Source organism: Talpa occidentalis, unplaced genomic scaffold, assembly GCF_014898055.3.
Source record: "Talpa occidentalis isolate TD23 unplaced genomic scaffold, MPIMG_talOcc4v2.1 talOcc4.10, whole genome shotgun sequence".
NCBI classification, from domain to species: Eukaryota; Metazoa; Chordata; class Mammalia; order Eulipotyphla; family Talpidae; genus Talpa; species Talpa occidentalis.
The window spans coordinates 18,155,306-18,177,003 of NW_023600993.1; the positions used below are offsets into that span (position 1 = coordinate 18,155,306).

At 37.2% G+C, this 21,698-nt stretch overlaps 1 protein-coding gene across 6 annotated transcripts in view; it reads right to left on the reverse strand.

Moving 5' to 3' along the window:
- THRB (thyroid hormone receptor beta) overlaps positions 1–21,698 on the reverse strand; it is a 309,616-nt gene that overhangs the window by 163,135 nt on the left and 124,783 nt on the right. For all 6 annotated transcript variants that reach the window (XM_054692808.1, XM_054692803.1, XM_054692799.1 and 3 more), the window contains exon 2: positions 15,212–15,283. The gene's annotated coding sequence lies outside the window, so the exon portion shown is untranslated. The remainder of the gene's footprint in view (positions 1–15,211; positions 15,284–21,698) is intronic.

A 21,698-nucleotide genomic window follows, 5' to 3' on the forward strand; every position in this document is an offset into this window, starting at 1 on the left:
GAACACACCCTCGTTATTCCCTTAAGTGTGACATTCAAGGGACCTCAATGTCCCTCAGTTTTTAGCGATCACAATTTTTCATTTATATGTCCTATTCAATATTTTATTTAAGGACAGGAAGAAAATTATTTTCCTTTTCCAATTTCTCTTAAAAATTTTAAAGTTTAGAAAACAGCATTATAATCTATATTTTGTTATTATTCTCCTCCCTCTGCCACTCCTTCCCCTGCCTTTCCAAAATCTTGAAATTCAGGAGTTAGATTTTCTTTATTTTGTCTTTTAACTCAAGCTGAAGGTATCTGAGAAATACTTTCACCTTTAGAAATGGTATATTAGAATTTAAGAAAAGTTGGCCATTGGATGCCCATGCCCTGAATATGGGCAGATCTTGGCCATATTCAATTGTAACAAAATCTCTTTAAGCACACAGAGGTTCACAGGGAGAGCTGACACTTACCTTGCTGTTTTATCGGCTTTCAGGACCTTCTGACACCTCCACACTCTCATCATGAGCTTCTCCTACTCCCAAGTCAGAGGGAATGAGGACTTTCTAACTAAATAAACCACATGGACCCAAAGCCACGTCCTGCACTTATGTGGCTGAGCTATCCCAATTATATGCTCTTGAAATGCATCTCAGATGCTTGTGTTGACTGACGCTGGGCTGGCGTCAGGGCTGGATAGATTCTGCCACATAACGCAACCCCCAGACAAACAGCTTGCCACCCTAGGCTGCTCTCTCCAGCTGGGATTGCTCACCAGGCCTCCCAGCCTGCTACCAGAAGCCAGTCTTGCTGCAGGAAGATAAGTGAGGCTGGTGGTAACCTAAACCCCTCATGAAACAAGACTCCTCTAAACACCAGGAGGCTGCCTGGACAGCTAACACCTGACATGCTACCTTATCCACCTCCATCAGCCCTGGGACGATTAGAACTTTTACTCCTCTCCCAACTCCAATTCACTTCTACCTAGCCAGAGCATCATAATTGTGGAGAGAACAAGTTCATGCTGCTAATTATGCTGCTTATGGCCAGCAAAGGGGGCAGAAACAATCTGACTAGAAATAAAGCTTCTGATCCCTCTATATTTGAGGTTTCCTTGGACTTGAAGGCATCAAGATTCAGGCTGGTGAGGCTGAATTTCATGCCTCTTTATATTTTCATTTTTAAATTTTTTAAAAGCAACACATTATTCTGAAAAGGTCTCATAAAGCAGCTCTTGTTTGCTGCTAGGGTGCCTAGCAATGAATTTAATTTGCTTTATTGCACTCTTCAGATAACATGTTTCTGCTGGTGTGTAAGGTCTGGAAGCTGTCTGCGTGCCAGGGCAATGCCCCCTGAATGAAGTCTTACATAAGACTGACAAATTATCTTCAGATAGAAGCAATCTCAATGGGCTATTATAGAGCCATGAAAATAACTGCTGGTGAACCACCAACACAAATCTTGCTGAGCAAATACTTCAAAAAGCCTCAATCATATTGGGATTTTGCCAGTAATATTTTGCTATGAGATTTTTTTCCAAGGTACTTTTCTTTCCTCCTTCCAAACTTTCCTCTCTCTTTTACCCCCACCCTGTTCTTTTCCTTTTCCCCTCTTTCCTTCTCTCTCTCCCTCTCTCTCTTGTTCCCTTTTTCCCTCCTCTCTTCCCCCTTGCTGTCACATATTTGTCCCTTCTCCCACAGTCTTCAGGCCCCTCAAGGTGTAATTCAGACTCTATATTTTATTGTCGCCCCACCTAATTTACCTAGATTCCAAGCACCCTGCTAATTTCCATCTTCTTTTGGATGATTGCCATGGAGATGGCTTATCCCTCTCTCCTCTACTTAACCACCTCAGTGGCTTCCCTCCGGGTACAAGAGAAAGCCCTAATTTTTAAGCCTTATACAAGACCCTCAATCTAGATGTCCACTCTCCCGCCAGTCACCAGTACTATCTCCCCAATTCCCATTAGTCTTTTTTTTAAAATAAACTTTATTTTTATATTCCCCATACAATTGCAATCCCCTTATTTTGACCCCAATCCCTCCCCTCCCTGCCCCCCTCCCCCCATAGAGTGTCTCTGGTTCATAGTTTTTTGTTGATTTTGATTTTCACTTTCTTATAGTTATTCATTTTCCTAGTCCCTTATTTAAGTTTTCTAGATTCCTACTATGAGTGAGACCATCTGGTATTTTTCTTTTTCTTTCTGGCTTATTTCGCTGAGCATGATCCCTTCCAGCGCCATCCATGTTGCTGCAAATTGCATGTGTTTATCTTTTTTGAAAGCTGAGTAATATTCCATGGTGTATATGTACATCTTCTTGATCCAGTCATCTATTTTTGGGCCTTTGGGTTGTCTCCAAAGCTTAGCTATTGTGAAAGTGCTGCTATAAACATAGGGCTGCAGGTGCTCTTTGGAATTGATGTTTCTGTGTCCTTTGGGTAAATACCTAGGAGTGGAATTGCTGGATCATATGGAAGCTCTATGTTTAGTAGGTCCAGAAATCTCCACACAGCTCTCCATAGTGGTTGGACCAGTTTGCACTCCCACCTACCACTAGTCTTTTTAAATACCTCCCACCACCACCCCTTTTCACTAAAAGGCCTCCTGTGTCCTGGAGGCCCATCTCTTATTCCTCAGGCAAAGTCAGCTACTTTCTTCCTTAGGTGAATGTTGCATGGTGAATATTCTCTTCCATTGTCTCCCCAGGTAGGTTTTGACTTCCCAGGCAAAGGTGTTGCTGACTCACCCACCAGGCAGTTGCTCAATAAATGTTTGCTGAATGAACTTTGTTTCTCTTGGATATTTTACAAGTATGAAGAAGCAGCACTGCACAGAGTTTACATAAATGAATGTGTGGGTTCCAATTTCATCTGTGACTTGAACAAGTTATTTAAGTGCTAAGTGCCTCAGTTTCCCCATTAGTGAGATGAAATAATGTTGCCCAACTTTAGGGTGGATGTGAGGATTGAGAGAGTTGTCCAGTGCCATAATTAGAATACTGGCTGGAAAATGCAAAGAGATAGATGCTGCATGAATGCTCATTAAATTAAGTGGTGGTAATTCTGCTGTCCATGTCTTCCTTGCCTGGGCATGAGGGGTAAAGATGAGATATTATCATCACTGACTTGATTTGGATGAGCAGATCCTTTATTATAATATCTCCCTGACTCTTCCAATCAAAAGGACAAAAGCTAACGTTCAGAATAAAACTCCATTCCATAAGAAAATTCAAAGTGGGCTGATCCCACATGGACTCAGGGCTATTGTGTGAGCTAGGGAGCTGGATCTAAAAGGCACTTAAGGAACACCCACTGAAGAAAACACAAATTTTTGACTATATGTGAGACTGTTTATATTGCTTCCAAACTGTGTGCTTGTGCCCATATAATTAAACTGGAAAGAAGTCTAATATCATGCAATTTAACAAAAGATGAGTGGAAGCCACAATTCAGAGATGACAGCAGAAGGGACACCTTGATTCCTTTTGCTTGCAGACAAACCAAGGAGACTCTGTAGGCTGAAATTGTGCTAAATGCACTTTCCCCTAAATATACCTTGCATGATCCAGTCCTGCAGGCATCCTGGCCTCTATCCCTTGTGCCTCCTGCTCAAGTCTTACACTCCAGTTGTCTTGAGAAACCTGGAAAAGCCACGCAGAGGCTCATTTCCTTGCCTTTCCTGCAGCTGCTCACCCAGGATGCCCTCCCTCTACTTTTGCAACACTCGTTCAGACTATCACTCTTCCTGGAAGACTTCCCTTGCTCTCTCCAACCAAGCCCCCTGAGCACACACATTCCTCAAAGCTCATATCATACTGCATTGCACTCATATGCTTCTCTCTGTTCTTCCACTAGACTATGCACCTTTCAAGAGAGAGACTATGCATAGTCTCTTGCTTCCTAAGTGTCCAGCACAGCACCTGGAACAAATAGGTGCTCACTAAATGCTCATCTGGTTCTTACTGAACAGGCAGGCTGCCCTGAGTTTGTGGGAGCAAGCTTATTAGCAGGTGCCTATGCAGGAATGCTGGGTGGATCCTGTGTACCATTTATCAGGGTCATACCCTGGGGAGATTGCACTAGGGGTGCAACTGAGGAATTTTCACATCTGACAAAACTGGAATGGTTGCACAATCAGGCATCATGTCTCTCAGGATGGAGAAATAGTTAGGATTACTGAAAAGGCTGAGTAACTGTCGCACGTATGGTAGCCTGAGCCAAGAAATGAAAGGCTTCTATATGAATGTTAATGATTTTTATGACTCACTTATTTTAGTGAAAATGCACATTAAGGCCACAATAAGACAGCACTAAACACCCATCAGAATGATATAAACTGAAAGGACTGAGATAACCAAGTCTTGGAGTTATTAGAATTCTCAAGCTTGGCTGGTGGCAGGGTCAGTGTAGTCCTTTCTGGTTTTTTTTTTTTTGTTTGTTTGTTTGTTTTCTATATATTCTGCATATGAGTGAAATCATCCTATCTTTCTCCTTCTGAATTATTTCACTTACCAGAATTGAGGTTGCTAGAGGGGTAGGGGAGGTAGTTGTGGAAACAAAGGGAAGGGACCGAATACTTAGGGTAACGGACTATGGGTGCTTGGACAGAGATGGAGGTTGTAGGTGGTAACATACATCTGAGGAGGTGTGAACCTCCCCTAAATCACATACACTATTGTAAATCAATGTTACCACAATAAAGGAAAATAAAAAAATAAAAAAACTTTTTTTTAGTTATCTTCTTACTTTTGGCAAATGACACATTTTTCATTTATATGAATGATATAGTTTCCTTTTAAAATAATTTATGTTACTCCAAAAATGTTCAACATTTAAGAAAAATTATGAGACTAGAGACAGCATCACGGTAGTTGGAATTATTTTATGCCAGGGGGTCCAAGATAGCTTCTAGGAATTCATAAATTGCTTAAACATTTATGCAGGATGTTAACATGGATTTTTCTGTAAGGAATGTCCATGTTTTCCATCAGGTTCTCCTAAGTTACTAGCCACACATAACTATTGAGCACTTGGCATGAGGCTGTTTGAAGGGAGAAGTGCTATAAGTAAGTACACAAAACAGATGGGATTTCAAAGATGTAACATGAGAGAATGCAAAATACCTCAATAATTTTTATATTGGTTACTTGTAATGATATTTTGGAATTAAGTTATGTAACATGTACTATTAAAATAAATTTCATCTGTGGTTTTTCTTTTTTAATGTGGTTACTACAAAATTTAAAGTTATTTGCACTGGTGGTTCACATTGTGTTTTTAGTGGACAATACTGGGTTACCGTAAAAGAACAGAAAACAATTAAAATCCATGAAAAATTAAAACTATGACTATATTTTAATGCATATTTATAAAGGAAGAAACTAGAGATGAATTTGTGTAAGAAAACAAACTTTTGTTAAATACCAACTTAGACAGAAAAATTATATGTAAGTGTGAATTTCACTTTGTCCTCTTATTATGTGGCCAAAAAAAAAAAAAGTATTTAAAGCTCAGGCCCTTTTGTCTTCTCAAATCAAAACCATAGTTTCCATCGGCTCAAACAGAGGATTTTTAAAATGTTCCTGGAAAAAGCAGGTAAATGGGTAAAGTATCTTTTTGTTTTGTTTTGTTAATCTTAATCTTATCTACATGTACCAAATAACAAAGCCTTTATTGTATTTGCTTTGAGTCAGGTCCAGGTCCCACCTCTGTCTTATGACCCTTCTAAGGGTAATTAAAAGTGTATAAAGTCTTAGATTAACTTATGAGACTCCTTTCTTTGCCAGGAACTCCAGGAAGGCAGCATTGGTCTCTTGGCCTTCAGGTTTTGGGGGCATCAGAATCTCCTCAGCTTTTTCTTTTGATCTGAAAGCTAATGGCTTCTGGTGCTAATTGCTTAAAGTTGCCCAGGTACAAAGGAATATCATTGCAAATTCTTTCCTCTTTCATTGTTATCAAAGTTTTGACTCATTTAGAATATTCTAATGAAAGATATTTCTTGTTACAGGAACTTGGGTCTCCTGTGGTTGAACAATGTGTGAGTATAGTCTCATAGTCACTTTATCACATAGTCCTGCATTTAACCAATTACAGGAAAGATCAGAAGTCTTTAGCTCCATCTCCTCTTCCTCATATGTTGGCACCTTTGGCAATATAAGCACTGTCTAGGTCCTATGTTGCTAGAGATAAGGAACTCAGAGTGAATTTAGACATCAGGGTATTTTTCTCATGAGGTTTGTATTCATATCCACTCATCTCCCACTCACTCCACTTCCTACAGTCCCCAAATCTAAAAAAAAAAAACACAACAGTAGTGGATGTGGTGTGGTAACATGCATCTGAAGAGGCAGGATTCTATATTTCTGAATCAAATACAGTGCAGTAAAGTATTAACTTAATATGCTCAGCAAAATAAGCCAAAAAGAAAAAGAAAAATACGGGATGGTCTCACTCATAGCAGGAATCTAGAAAACTTAAATAAGGGACCAGGAAAATGAATAACTATAAGAAAGTGAAAATCAAAATCAGCAAAAAACTATGAACCAGAGACACTTTTTGGGGGTGGGGGGCGGGAGGGGAGGGATTGGGTCAGAATGGGGGGTTTGCAATTGTATGGGGGAATATAAAAATAAAATTTATTATTTAAAAAAAATAAAAAAATAAAATGTCTTATCCATTTCTAATAAAGTCATTTTTCTCTGTAAAAAAAAATATAAAAATCTTGGTGTCCAAGATTTCCATAAAATGATCATGTTCAGGTGACATGAAGTGGCCCACAGATCGTCCAGGGAAATCACAATCACAGTTTCTGCATATAGTTTTTCAGATCCTGTTCTTGTTTTTCTCTTTAATTCCTCAGAGAAGCATTTCTTCCCTTTGAAAGAGAAACTGTTTACCAAGCCAGCAAGGAATAACTAAAGACTCATTTTATTTTAGAATGCTCTTATGGAGGTGACAATAATAACCATACAGTGTGCTAGCTACATGGAGTGTAAGGGATAGGAGTAGGAACTCAGCCTTCTCTCACTTTACTCTGTGTGAGAATCACTTGTGCATCTTAAAGTGTAGCCAGTTCTGATTTATTAGCTCTGCAGAGGACCCTGAGATTCTCTACTTCTAATAAGCCAGCTCTACTGGCCATAATCCTCAATTTGAGTAGCAAAAGAGATGATCTTATGAAATCTTTTGTCTCCAGGATTCTATAATTTGGTGTGACCAGGAGCCCAAAGCTGACATAAGCCAGGGTACACTCTCCTTAATACACTTGGCTAGAAGTCATAATACCTCAGAAGTCATAATACCTGTTGTAAAAAATTACCTATGAGAAGGATTGAGAAATTAAGTGTGAAATCTGTTACCAAACCATTTTAGAATCTACTAGTTAAACTACTAGGTCTCTCAAGGGTATATTTAGCTACTTTGTACCTAGACTATCTCTACAAATGGAGCACCTTTCTATTCCAGCCAGGTCTCTGATAATGCTGGGTGCAAAACTCATCTAAGTTTATTCAGTAACCTGATACATTTGACAGTAGTCTTGAATCCTCATTCAAAGACTTTTGCTAAATAAATATTTGCTACTCAGTTTATCTGTTGTATAAATACAGAAGTTCCCAAGTAAGGTTTACTTAAAGTGGATCATTTCTCCTTCATTCCATAACTGATAAGTATGAAGAAAATGCTTTATAATTATAGCAAGCAAAAATGCACAGATCCTTATATCAATTTTTTAAAAAAAATTCCAGCTATGTATATCACCACCATGTATTTATGCTGGTATTATATTTCTTGGTATAGGGAAATTCAAAATGATGAAGTAGACTAAGTGGAAATCAAATATAGCTTATATATGATATTTTTATGTATAATTTTTCTGTCTTCCCTGACTATAGGCCTATTATTTTTCTCCAAATTAATTGAGTGATATGAATATACTATGTGCCAAATAGTATGTGCAGGAAGTGGGGGCAAGAAGAATAGTTCCAATCTCTCTCCAGACAGACACTTAATGTCATGTGTAACATTCTATGTCTATAATCAAAATATCTGTAAAATATAGCACAGAACAGAAGCATGGTCAGTATATATTGATTTCAATTTAAAATGAAACCTGAGTATATAAAATGAAAATCTCACACATATACCCTCAGAAAAATGGAACCTAAGAAATGAGAGACTGATTTCCCAAAAACGCCTAATATACAGAATTTGGGGAATATTTTCTGACCAATGAGCATTTGTTGAAGTCCAAACACTGATGCAATAGACCAACCTTAAGAAATTCTTAATTCTTCGTGCGATTGGTTTTGTTATTTCCAAGATAATGACGATAATGATAGCAGTTGCAGCTAACACTTACATCGCTCTTTTATGTTCGAGATACAGTTCTAAGTATTTTACATACAATAACTCATTTAATTTTATAGCAATGCTATGAGGTATTATCACCATTTTATGACTGATAAAGGCAAGTTAAAATGCATTCCATACACTTACAGGGAGAATTCCTTACAGTTACATGGCAAAACTAGGATTTGAACCTGGGAAATTGTTGCTGGAGCTAATTTGCTTCTCAAAGTGTGGTCTGTTGACCAGCATGGTGGTCATTACCCAAGAGCTTTGTTAAGAATATGGATTCCCAGCTTTGTCAAGAATTTGTAAATCTTGGCTTAGATTCAGAATCATCAGCATTTTGAATGAGATTCCCACATGACTGTAAGATCATTACAACTTAAGAAGCTCTTCTTCAAATCATCACAATATGCAACATCTCTTGATAAGATCTATCTCCACCACCACTTTCCACCTTGACCTAAATTTCCATTTTGAAAGATTTCGGTAGCGCTCTCCGACACCATGCTTGTGCACTCTTGATTTGCCTCCGTTTCACCTCGTGGTGACTTTACTCAAAGGTAGGTCCTTTGTGCAATGTGTCTATAAGCATTAACATTTTATCTTCTTAACTGAGGATCTGAGGGTTCATAGAGAGTAGTCACTTCACTAAATTTATAGCATTCTGACATTTTTTTAACACTGTCCCTTGAAGTTTCTCCCTCTTTCCTTCACTTCCTTTATTTTCTCTCTTTCACTCTCCTGTCTCTGAAGTAATGACCCCAAACTCCCCTTGTCTCTAGCAAAAGAGCTCCACTCTCATTCGGATCTCTCAGAGATTTATCTTTCTACCTCCAAGCACACCGATAAAGGCATTTCCCAAATAAACAGTTTCCTTCCTTGGAAGAATTCAATTTCTAGTTGTTACTAGATATCATTGGTGCCTCTTCTCATTGTTGTTTCTGTTCTAACCTTTTTACCATGAAACATAATACACATATTGAAAACTGCATATAACCTTCAACTTCCATTCTCTTCACGTTTTGACAGAAAATAGTTGCTTTTCATGAGTAATATATTAAATAAAAATATGAACTACAACATGTAGCAAATGGACCATAAACAGTAGCCTACATGTGCAAGATATCAGTGAACAAAGGCAAGCTTAAACTAGAAAGCTGAAGGCCTGTGTCCTGTTGGTTGCAAAATGGAATACACCAAACTGTCTACTCCAGATTACCAGAAAATCAAGTATGTAAATTCAGCATATTCTGCTACTGTGTCAACCTTGTTGCAAAATATGTATGATACTATTTCCAATTAAATGGGAAATGCAAAATATGGATAATGGCATTTTGGATTAAGTGGGCATATCTGGATAAGAGGAATACAATGGATAATTGCGGCAGGCTCCTATTTAGTCATGGTCTGTTTCTTCAGACTGTGGACTAAGCTCCTGCTTCCTGCTCTGACTGTCTTTGATCCTCTTTCAGACAATAATAAGAAGTAGTAGAAGAGAAAGAAGCCAATGTATCAGATCAATTCTGTTATTTATTAATCACTCTCATAAAAGATTTGCTGGGAGAAATAGCTTATGTTGGGACAAATGGCAGTCTCTAGAACAGGTGAGAATCACTGCCCCCCGACCTCATTCATGTTAACAACTAATGGTTGGCAAGATACCTGCCATATTAAATGCTTCCTCTCAAAGGAAGAAAAACTACATTGACAGTAGTGATCGTCCATCCTCAATTAATTGCAAATGACAGTAGTGGTCGTCCATCCTCAATTAATTGCAAATGGCTTTAAAAGAGCAGGGAGCGGAGCAGGTTTGCTGCTGTCTCTTGATGATCAGTCTAAATATAACTATCCTTGCTAGATTTTCCTTGCTGATTAATTCAACTTCAAAGCTATGTTAGTGTATCAAATATTTAAAGTAGAAATAAAAAGCCGCTCAGACATGTATGAAACCATAATATAGCCTTTGACCAGAAAGAAAACCACCCATTGCCTTCATAAACAGCAATGAAAACATGGAAAAAAAAAACCCTAACTGCTAAATGTTGGAAATAGTTTTGAGGACTATTACATCTCCCTTTCCCTTTTTCTCTCCTTCAAGTCAAATACTTCTTGTTCTTAAAGGTCTAATTCATATTATAATCTCCTCAGTAAAGATTTCAGAGGCCATTACAATCAGTATTATCCTCATCTTAATTTCTTGATAACATACTAATCAATGTAATTAATATAATAATATCTTGTGAATATATTCTACCCCATTCATTTGGATTCACCAAAAACATAATTAATAGTGAATATCTACAGTCAGAGTTTATCTTTCTCTATATAGCTATAGAGCTAACCTTTCTCTATATAGGTATGTTAACTCACTAACTGATTTTTAAGTATCTCTTTTGGAATTATGATTGTACTTTTTGTATCTCCCACTGGCATACCAAGGTGTTTTGCATAGAGAAAAGCTTAGATAAATATTTATTTGACAACATTTTTAGCCAAAGGGAGCCAACAACAAGCTGTTCTATCAATGATTAACAGGAAACACAATCCCAAACCAGAATTTTTTGTGCCTTCCTATGATCTCCTCAAATTTCAAGAAGACATGTCCAGTCACAGAGGGTATTCATGAACATCACCACAATTTAGAAATCAGCAATTGCAAAACTTGTGTTGAAAATAATCATAGTAATTTGCCCATTTCGTGAAAGACATGAGTATTTTTTAATTAACTATATATTGTTCATCTCAGTGAATGTTAAGGGACCTCCCTTGTTCTCTCATTTCTAACAGATGTATTTAAGAATTAGGAAATTTTAATTTTGTGTCTAGTTTAAGAAAGACTTGCTATAAAACTGTCTGCAAATCCAAATGCCAAGAATTTGAAGTGTTTATCATATAATAGAACAGTCTGGGTTCCATTGAACTACACCAGCTTCCAATCAGAGCATATTGTATGAATTTAATGTAGGATTGTAATAGGTGACCTTCTAAAGTAATAAGGGAGAGATAAAGCAGTTTTAAAAATGAGAAAAATTGACAATTTAGGAGAAATACCTAGTTAAAGCCTCATCACACATTCCAAAATCTAATGAATGCTGGATGGTTTAAAGAGCAAGTATTTTAAGAAAACAAAAGAAAATTGAAAGAATATTTAGTTGACCAGTTAAATATTTGACCTCTAGATGAAGAAGATATTTAGGTATAAAATTAGTGGAAGAACTTGAAAAGGAAAGATTGATAATTTATATGGATTAAAATTTGAAACTCTAGGACTGTGGGTATAACTGTGAAGGTAATAAATAAAAATTAGCAAGTAGGTATTAACACCTACTTGGTGCCAGGCACCATTCTATATGTTTGGGATATATACATACACCCCTATATATATACATATACACACACATACATATATACACATGCACCTCCATATATATATATACACACACATACATACATACACACACATACACATGTAAGACAGAGATTCCTGTGTCCCTGCTGTAAACTTGTTATAGTGGTCAGTGACAATTACCAATTTATAAATGATCTTGTATGTGGAAAGATAAAAAGTGCTATGGAAGCAGGAATCTAGAAAACTTAAATAAGGGACCAGGAAAATGAATAACTATAAGAAAGTGAAAATCAAAATCAACAAAAAACTATGAACCAGAGACACTTTTTGAGGGGGGGGGCGGGAGGGGAGGGATTGGGTCAGAATGGGGGGATTGCAATTGTATGGGGAATATAAAAATAAAATTTATTATTTAAAAAAAAAGTGCTATGGAAAGGAGAAACGTTGCATGCACACATGTATGCAAGTATAATTTTCAGTAACATTGGCTCCAGGAGAATCACTGGAATGGAGTCAACACACAATTCTGTCTTGGTACTTTGCATTTGGGTAAGTTGACTCTAATGACTTGATGAAACAGTTCCTTTCAAATGGACCCAGAATTACCAAAAAGCAAATCCTGCTCATACTCTTATATTGTACAATTTCAATTTTGCTCTTATGCACATTAAACTAAATTGGTGGCTAAAATCTAGCTAAATGAATTTGACTCGATTAAGAAATGTGTGTGTATGTGCAGGCAAAGGACAGTCTGTGTGGGTTAAAAATGTGTGGTTATTTAAAATGTTCTTTTTTATGGATGACTCAGTTTTGCCACAGCTTCATTAGTGAGCTAAATTTTTGTTAATGTGGATCCATCTTCTGAGTTAAATAGGCCTTGACCCTTTGTTGAGAAATCACTCAACTAGTAGACAGTTTGTCCTTTCTGAAGAAAAGTAACATCATAGACTCAAAGGTTGGAACAATCTAGCATCTTCACATCCTTCCTGCTCCGACTCCATGTGACCCTCTTTTGCTATTTCTTAACAGTGTCACCATCTCCTTTTAAAAGACATTTTTCTTGCATATTCCAATCTTGGTTTTCTTAAAAGGCTCTAGTTGCTAGAGCTAGTTGCTGAGTTTTATCTGCCCTGGCCTAGTCCTTAGCTGCATTTCAACCCAATTAATTACCTTTCCAGATTTCTATTACAAATTGGTTCTAAGTATTTCAGGGGATGGAAAATACTTTCGAGGGTCAAAATATCCTAAGGCAAGGATAGAGGTTTCCATGTGACACATGGCTAATTCAACAAGCCTGAAGCCAGCAGTGGCCAATGTCACAGGGGTACTTGAGCCCTGCCTTCTAGATTCAGTCACCAGAAGTTCCACTCTGCTAAGATAGATGAGAAGAAATCTTGCATTTTATAGGTCATGGAAACATTAGACAGATGATAGGCTTAAAAAGCTATCAAGAATTTACTGAGAATTATCTATAAGTCCAGGTCAAAGAAATGTGTATTTGGGCTTCTCACACCCAGAGCTCCCTTGTAATGCCATTTTAGGCATTCCAGGCTAGAAGACCCCAAAAGTATTCAGTGGTTCCACTGTCTGGAATTCTCTGAGCATTTGCTTTTCTGGTTATGGTGATTATTGAACAAAAACTGTTGGAAGTGCAGTGAGGCTGCCCATCTTCTGACACTTTGCATGGCAGCCTGAGACTAGCTCTGTTCATATCCACACAGCTTCATGGAAGTTCACTGGTATTGTCAGCATTTAAGGAAGCTCAGAAGAATTTTCATTCACTAAACATCTAATTTTTTTTGCTTTATTTTTTCTCTTTGTTTTATTTTTTAATGGTGTTATAAGTTTTTTTTTCTCCAATTTTATTAATTTGTCAGTCATTTACATAACTACATATTTTGGGGGCTATATTTTCACATGTCCAGTTGTGCACATGCTTCACTCATCCTCCACCCTAACTGTCATACCACTGTCCTACTCTCTTTCTTTCTTTACCCCCCCATTTCTTCTGATAACCAACTTGACAAAGACAGAATCATTTATATACAGTAAAAAACACAGATGAATTTTAACAAATACATGTAGCCCACGCTTTAATAATGAAGCACATTTCTATCACTCCAGAAAATTCCCTTGTGCCCTTTCAATGACCTCTTCTCCCCAAGGTAACCACTGTTTTGATACCTCTTACCATACATAAGTTATACCTTTTCTAGATCTATATAAAAATGGATTAAGATAGCATGAACTCTTCAGTGTCTAATGTCATAAGTTTTAAGTCTCTACAAAAATCACCTCTTAGTTTCCTTATCTATAAATGAGGGAACGGCTTTGTAAGAATAGTGTGTACATATTCTGAGAGTCCGACATTCTTACGGGAGGAGTAGGGAACCCCATAAGTCACCTCAATTGGGGGGAGGTGAGGAGGAGGCAGAGAGAGGGGTTTGCTGAGGCCCTTCTCACCTTCAAACAGAATAGCTGTACTTTTCCATGTTTTAAGTTGGGTGGGGCTCAATAGAAGATTTCACTTGGGAAAAGGATTCTTTGTAAAAAGAAAAAATTAGAGGACCCCAGGTCTAGACGATCCCTACTGATGCCTTTTTTTTGAACATTCTATAAATTACAAATAGTGTTTTCTGACATGAGAGCTGTGGCTGGTCCCCTGGAGAAAGGGCTGGGAGACAGGCAGCCAGACGGGGGCCCCCAGGGAGGGCTGGGCATTGAGCCCTGTAATATTAGCACCGGTTACAATCAGATAGTGCCACCCCACCTGAGGCGCCTAGACAATAGGCCAGAGGCCCTGGGCAAGAGGAGGCACAAAGGCAGCATTCACAAGAACCGACTCTACAGCCAGCAAGCATTTCTATAGACTCCACCAGACCTTGGCCAAGCCTGAATGTCACCTTACAGCCAGAAAGCCATTTTTTCATGGTTAACTTTTAAACGGCTGAAAATAATAAACACAGAAGGGAAAGTGCTGACACAATCTTTACTGCAGAGACAAAAGGAAAGCGTTTTGTTACAATAATGTAAACAAACTGGGTTCCTAAGGAAAACTCAGGGTTGCAAACAGGCTGCTAGATGTTAGCAAACATCTGGGGATGAGAGGAGGGATATTCAGCGAAGAATGCAGAGCTTTACTCACAGGTGCTCACAGCTTACCTGACCTGCTCTCCCCATGGCTCATCTAATTCTTATGCCTTTCATGGCACTCAGGGAAGACAGGCTGGAGAGGGCTGATGGATCTTTACTTAGCACAAGTTTTCCCCAGACAAATGAAAAACAGACTCCACTCTCATCCTATCTTACTATTGCTCTTCTTCCATGAATGAATGTGGAACATTCCTTTTCTCCATTATATATTTTAGCTCATTTTAATTTCTCTGGAATACCACAGAGTTCAAAATCTATTGCTAAATCATAACAGCAGCAACACCACACTCTAGAAGATAACTCTAATAATGCTAAAAGTACAATCAGAAAGATAGCAAGTCTGCAAACAGCCAAGTCAAACTTGACATCTGACCTTATGATCCATTCAGTCACGTGTGGAACTTGGCACCCACGCAGGACAGCCAATGGGAGGGAAACCACAGATCTGTAAAAAAGGAAACATAAGAAGATAAATAGAAGTGCTTTTTAAAAAAGTTTCCTAACATTTGCTTAATCTGCAGTCACTCTTCTTTCTGTGTTTAAATAGGGTCTGGTTTCAGAGCAGTCTCTGATTTTTGAATAAATGCAAATAGACTTAGATAATATCTCATTCTAAAGGGGAGGTGGTTTCAGAGAAAGAGGTTTTAACACAAGATCTGTAAGAACATGTTATAGGCATAGGGACAAAATCTGTGGATCCCAAAGACCTACTTTTTGATGGACAGGACTCAGGAGTTTTGGAGTCCCAACCTGGGAAGGCGACTAAAAGGCAAGCATGAACCTTAAACAACCTCTAGAGTTTGTGCTCAAGAAGGGTCAGTGGGGGGTGTCAGAAGAAGGTCCTGGGGATAGTTCTTAAAAGCTGCGACCCTGCCTCAAGGGGAGGGTGCCCTGTGCATGGAACAAGACAGGTAATTTATTAGGGCTTGCATTCGACAGGAAGCTGTGGAGCAGTGTAGATTGTGTTAAATGTACTTGTACTGGTGACACTTCCCACCGCTATAAATTAGACGAGAGAGGTGGCCAGACTGTGGCATCTGGTGGACCAGCTGACCATGTCTCCAAGCATTTGTCTATACAGCACACAAGATGCTGCATGTGAACTGTACTCCACAATTGCCATTGTGGGTAACTTAGGAATTGTGGAAAAACAGAAGTTACTAGAACAAATGTCTGATTTTCTGCTCCCCAGAACAGACTTTGATAATACTTTGTCACATTTGCTCCTTTTTTTAATTAAAAAGAAAAATACAGTGTAATTATAATTTCCTAGACAACCCTACTCCAAGGCCAGACCATGCATTTTTTGTATCTTTTCAGTTTGCTTTTTAAAAACATTTTTGTATAATATATGCATCTAGGCAATGAACAGTGTTCATGTTTTTAATTACCTATATGATATGAATTTTGGTTTGATTCTTTTGATGACTCTTCTACAATTTTGACTCAACATTATGCATGTGAGAGCAAACTATGTTGACTGGTAACAGCTCATTCTCTAATTTCACTGCCACATTGAATAAATCTATGCTCAGTCATTGTCTTCTCACCCAACACCAATGTTTATGGCATCATAAAAGCACTTGTTATATCATTAAAGTGATTATTGGTTATGTGTGGGTGTGCATACATGTATATGTGTGAATTTCCTCTGCTACTTACGCTGAGCTCAAGATGCTGCCTTGCTGTGTGTTAATGGCGGCTCACCTACATTACAATTCGAAGCAGAATGGACACTCAAGGTGGAAAAGGCAAAAAATAATTGTTAAAAATGTATCTGTAGGTTACTGATTTTCCTTCCTCTTAAAACAACACTAAGGAAGACTTTGGTTTGTATTTACCTATTTTTCTCCAAAGTTTCTCTCACTACTGCTATCATAAATCTCCAAATGCCAAGATGTCAACATCACCTCATTGTTTCCTAGATGATCAGAAACTCCAAGCAGATGCAAAACCTACAATGTCAGGGCCAGAAAGGAGCTCATGTTTATAAATGTGGTTATGCCTTTATGGCAAATATGAGTCAATACACACCAGCATCCGTGGTGGCACTAACATCTCTTATATGAGCACAATTTACTTTTTGAGGGTTTAATCTGACTTGAACTTTGAAGAATAGATATGAACTTGACTCAGTGAAATCCTAAAAATTCTTATATAATGATTAATAAGCATTTTATGCATAATATTCATTAACCTTATTTAATGGGATGGGTTATGCTAAGTATTTAACCTAATTTCAATTAATTTAATTCTTACAATGATCATGTCAGGTGGATATTATTAATAACCTAGTTTTTCATGTGGTTTACAATTTTGCCCAAGTCAAACAGTGATTCGGAGGCTAGCCAGGATTTTTGTCCAGGTATATGATGTTATGGGCCTCACTCTGAATTTCTAAGAGTAGGCTTAGTAGGTATTAAAGATAAAACCATATCTCTATGGAAAAACAGTGTCCCCGAGGTAGCTTCCAAATTTTGCTATAATACTACTAGAAAGTATCTCTTTCCTGCTATGCCTCAAATCACATTAAAGTTCTCTAAGTAGACAAATTCAAAGTTATTTCCTAGTGATGAAGGAAATTTGAAGGAGCAAGGTCAAGCTACAGACCCTTCCATCTTAAATATGCCCATTTTAAATTCTCCTTCTTTTTAGAAAACAGGTAACTGTGAATTGCTCATGGCTCAGAGGAGTCTGCCCAGTTTTGTTTATACGAGATTCAAAGCAAAAATGAGAATCACTTTCTGGGACAACTTTAGCCCTGAATGTGTGTTTTTTACACATTTTTAATTGGGGCACAAATATATTAACAGTGTGGTTATTTTGTACTTTCAAAAGAATCTGTTTTGTAACTGATTCATATTTATATTTGGAATACATTTATTTTGGGGCATGAAACAGTTCATTTTGTTAAGCCATCTGACCTGAAGTGAGGTTGGCACACTTTCCCATGACTGCTTCCAAATTAATGCAAATTGTAGGTTAAAGGATAAATCAAGTCCCTTTAACTTGGTTTACTAATATGTTATTTATAAACAACCCTTTGCTTGGTCTACTTTTTTCTTGTGGTAACCATGCACAAATGAACTGTACAAAGTAAACCAGCAAATACTTAATGTATGTTATATTGCAAAGTTTTAATTTTGAAAGGTTAGTATTATGGCAAAAGTGTTATCTTCCTACCTACCTATCATTTATTTAACTACTTATCTCTTTAGTCTCAGATCTCCCATTGAATCTTATGAGGCTGAGAAAGACTGATTGCATTGTATGAAAGGCTTACATTCTTCACCCCTCTCTGTATCTACCCTTTTGCCATGTAACATTGCAGTTCCTCTCACTAAAGAGTTTATTTCCCTCTCTTTATAAAGTGGAGGAGCAACTCATGTTTCCAAGATACCATAATGATTTACTAAATTGAAAAGTTCCAAGATAAACACATATATCACTACTGCTCCCCTCCCAAGTTCCTAACAGATATTACTAATCAAATACAACCTTTCCTTACTGCTTTGCTTATTGCTAACACAAACTCCAACTTCTATATAGCGCCCCAGATAGCCACTATGATTTCTAGAGCAATTATTTTTATTTGTTGGTTTTTCTTTAGCTTCATTAGGATGAAGTTCTAATGAATGAATATATTTGATGAACTGTATTATATATTAATATGATCTGTATATATGTATTTGATTGCATATATCCTAATGTGGAACTCTGACTTATATACAATTTGGCTGTTAGCTAGATTTTACTCAAGATCATGAATCCACTAAATGTTAACTCAAAGCAATTAACAAGGATTTAAATTTAGTTGAATTGGGAGGGGGGAGTGAACTGGAGAGCTGCAAAGTTATTCTACTATTATCAATTCATCATAGTAAAGTTGTAAAATCAGCTCTTCTTATCACAAGCAACTACTAATGTATTCACTGTTTAGTTCTTAATTGTAACCACAGGCATCAATAGGTATATGGTATTGCCAGAAGTTATTTCCCTGTCAAAGCATGGTGACTTTTGGGTTGGTTTTTCAATGCCTCTGTGATGTTTTTCTTATCTTGGGATGTTTTCTGACAGTTGAAAAGTGGTCTTTATCATACATGCTTTCCATATAGGACCATAATGACAGATTCAAAAAACCTAAACTTTTTTTTTTCTGCTTGAAATCTTGATCAGCAAGAAAATAATTACTGTCTACATCAGTATGAAGACTTTCTCACTTTAACCCCATATCCCAAAGTTTGGCTTATTCAATGGGACACAAACAACTATTTTTTGAAACTTACATAGAAGAAAACACAGGCAAACACTCCATGACATTGATTTCATGGATGTATTTGGGGACTTGACTACAATGGCAAAGGAAAAAAAGCAAAAACCAAATGAGACTACATCACACTAAAAAGCTTCTGCACAGTAAAAGAAACTATCATTAAATTGAAAAGACACCATCCTAAAAGGAAGAAAATATTTGTACATCATATATTTGACAAGGGGCTATTATCCAAGACCTACAAAGAACTCATACAACTTAACAACAATAAACAAAAGGAAAAAAACCAAAAACAAATAAAAATTGAGCAGAAGAGCTAAATGGACATTTCTCCAAAGAAGACATATAGGTGGCCAACAAGTACATGAAAAAATTTTTGTTATTGTTTATCATCCAGGAAATGAAAAATTTGATTGGCATTCAGAAAATGCAAATCAAAACCACCTTGCGATATCATCTCACACCTGTGAGAATGGCCCATGTCAAGTGTTGGTGAGGATGTGGAGGAAAAGAAACCTTAATACTCTCTTGGTGTGAATGTGGACTGGTCCAGACCCTGCTGACAATAGTATGGAAGTTTCTCAAGACATTAAAAATAACATGGTGACTTTGGGGTTGGCTTCAGCAATTCTATTCCTAGGTATCTACCTGAAGAACACAATACTAATTTAAAGGGGAAATATGCCTTCCTACATTCATTGCAACACTACTTACAATAGCAAAGTTATGGAAGCAACCTAAATGCCCAATGACAGAGGCATGGATTATAAAGCTGTGGTATGTATACGCAATGGAATACTACTCAACTATTAAAAAAAAGATGAATTCTTGCCATTTGCGACATTCTGGATGGAATGGGATTATGCTAAGTGAAATAAGCCAGAGGAAGGAGAAAGACAAATATGAGGTGGTTTTGCTCAGATGTGGTATACAGTGAAACAAAACAACATACAAAATCAAACAAAACAAACTTTAGAAGTCTGACTAAACATTGAGTCTACCAGAGGGGAAGGAAAGCAAATGGAGGAGGGGACCCAGTGGACTATGGTGGAAGATTATGGGTACATTGGTGTGATGTGGTGTGGCAATAGTCACAACCGGAAAAGCTGTGACCCTTTCCTTTGAGTTATATACAGCGTAGTAGTTCAATGGTTCCTCAATAAACAATAATTAACCAGAAAGTGAAAATAAAAAGCCATTGCTAATGAAAAAAATTCCTAGTAGTAATTATTTCCCCATGATCCACACAAAAAATTGTTAATTTATAACACATACACTTTTATATAGGTGTGTGTTTGTACATCTAACTAAAACAAAACTTCCATGAGATAAAAGTCTTACTTATGTGGCGCACGTGTACATTTTCTCTTCTACTAAGTTCTGTCTTATTCTATTTTATATACCATTTCACTAATGAAAAGTTAGTAATGACCTGCCAAATTGACTTCATTACTCACTAATAAGGCCAAGCCCACAGTTTATAAAACACGACAGTAGCAAAATGACTAAAGTACTCTGACTTTATTCACCAATGTAAACATATCCACAAAAGATCAATCTGAGCAACTTAGCAGGAGAAAAAAATCTCTTGGCTTTCTCCCTAGTAACTTGGATGAAGCCAAAGTTTGCTGAGCCAACTTTTGTACTTAGTGGTTGACAATGACTGAAAACTGAAAGGCAGAGATCAAATCCTCACTCTCCTTCTCAACACATCTCTTCCGCTGGGTAATTTATACGGTGCAAGTATCAAGCTATTCAATTTTGCTGTCATTTACTGTTCTTTTTCCAACAGTAATGGAAACACACGATCAGCTTACTGTCCTTCTTTGGTAGAATTAGATTATTTTCCCTCCTGCTCCTTTTAACAAAGATGGCATTCATGACTCCTGGGAGCCACCCCTGAGGATTTCCAAACAAAGCATGGCAAAGAAATTACCCATGAAGACACAACATCAGATTCTGGGTGTTGAGGCTATGAGTCCAGATGACATACCAGAACAGACTCTGTAATGATCTAGTGAACACAACTGAAATTGGAGCAACAGAACAGTAAAAACAAACAATAAAAGTAAAAAAAAACAAAAACAAACCAAAAACCAAACAAACAATAAAAGACTATATATTTCCAAATTGGTACCTACTAACCTCAGTGGTAGATACCAAAACAAAGCTATTAATTAAAACATTTAAAATCTATTTTCTCTTTCTAAAAGGAAAAAAAATTAACAGATCTACATAACCATCATATCAGAGATCCTTTGGTGGCTTCTTGCCAGCCCTCTGGCATTGGAATATTCTTTATTTCATGTGACTACTTTGACATCTATCTATTTACTATGCACCCTCCCCAAGACCCTTCCTATCAAACTAGTAAACAGCTACCAACTGCATCAAAAGCCTGAAGTTTTTCCTGTTCTTTTATTCAGCATTTCTACTTTATTTACCTTAAATAAATGATTATAGTTGAACAAAAAGTTTAGTGACAAAGATGGTCTTATGGTGTTATCTATAATGGTAAAAGACTCAAAGGACAAACCATTATTTGCTAAAAGTGGTCATCTTTGGGTGGCTGGGTTATTGGTGATTT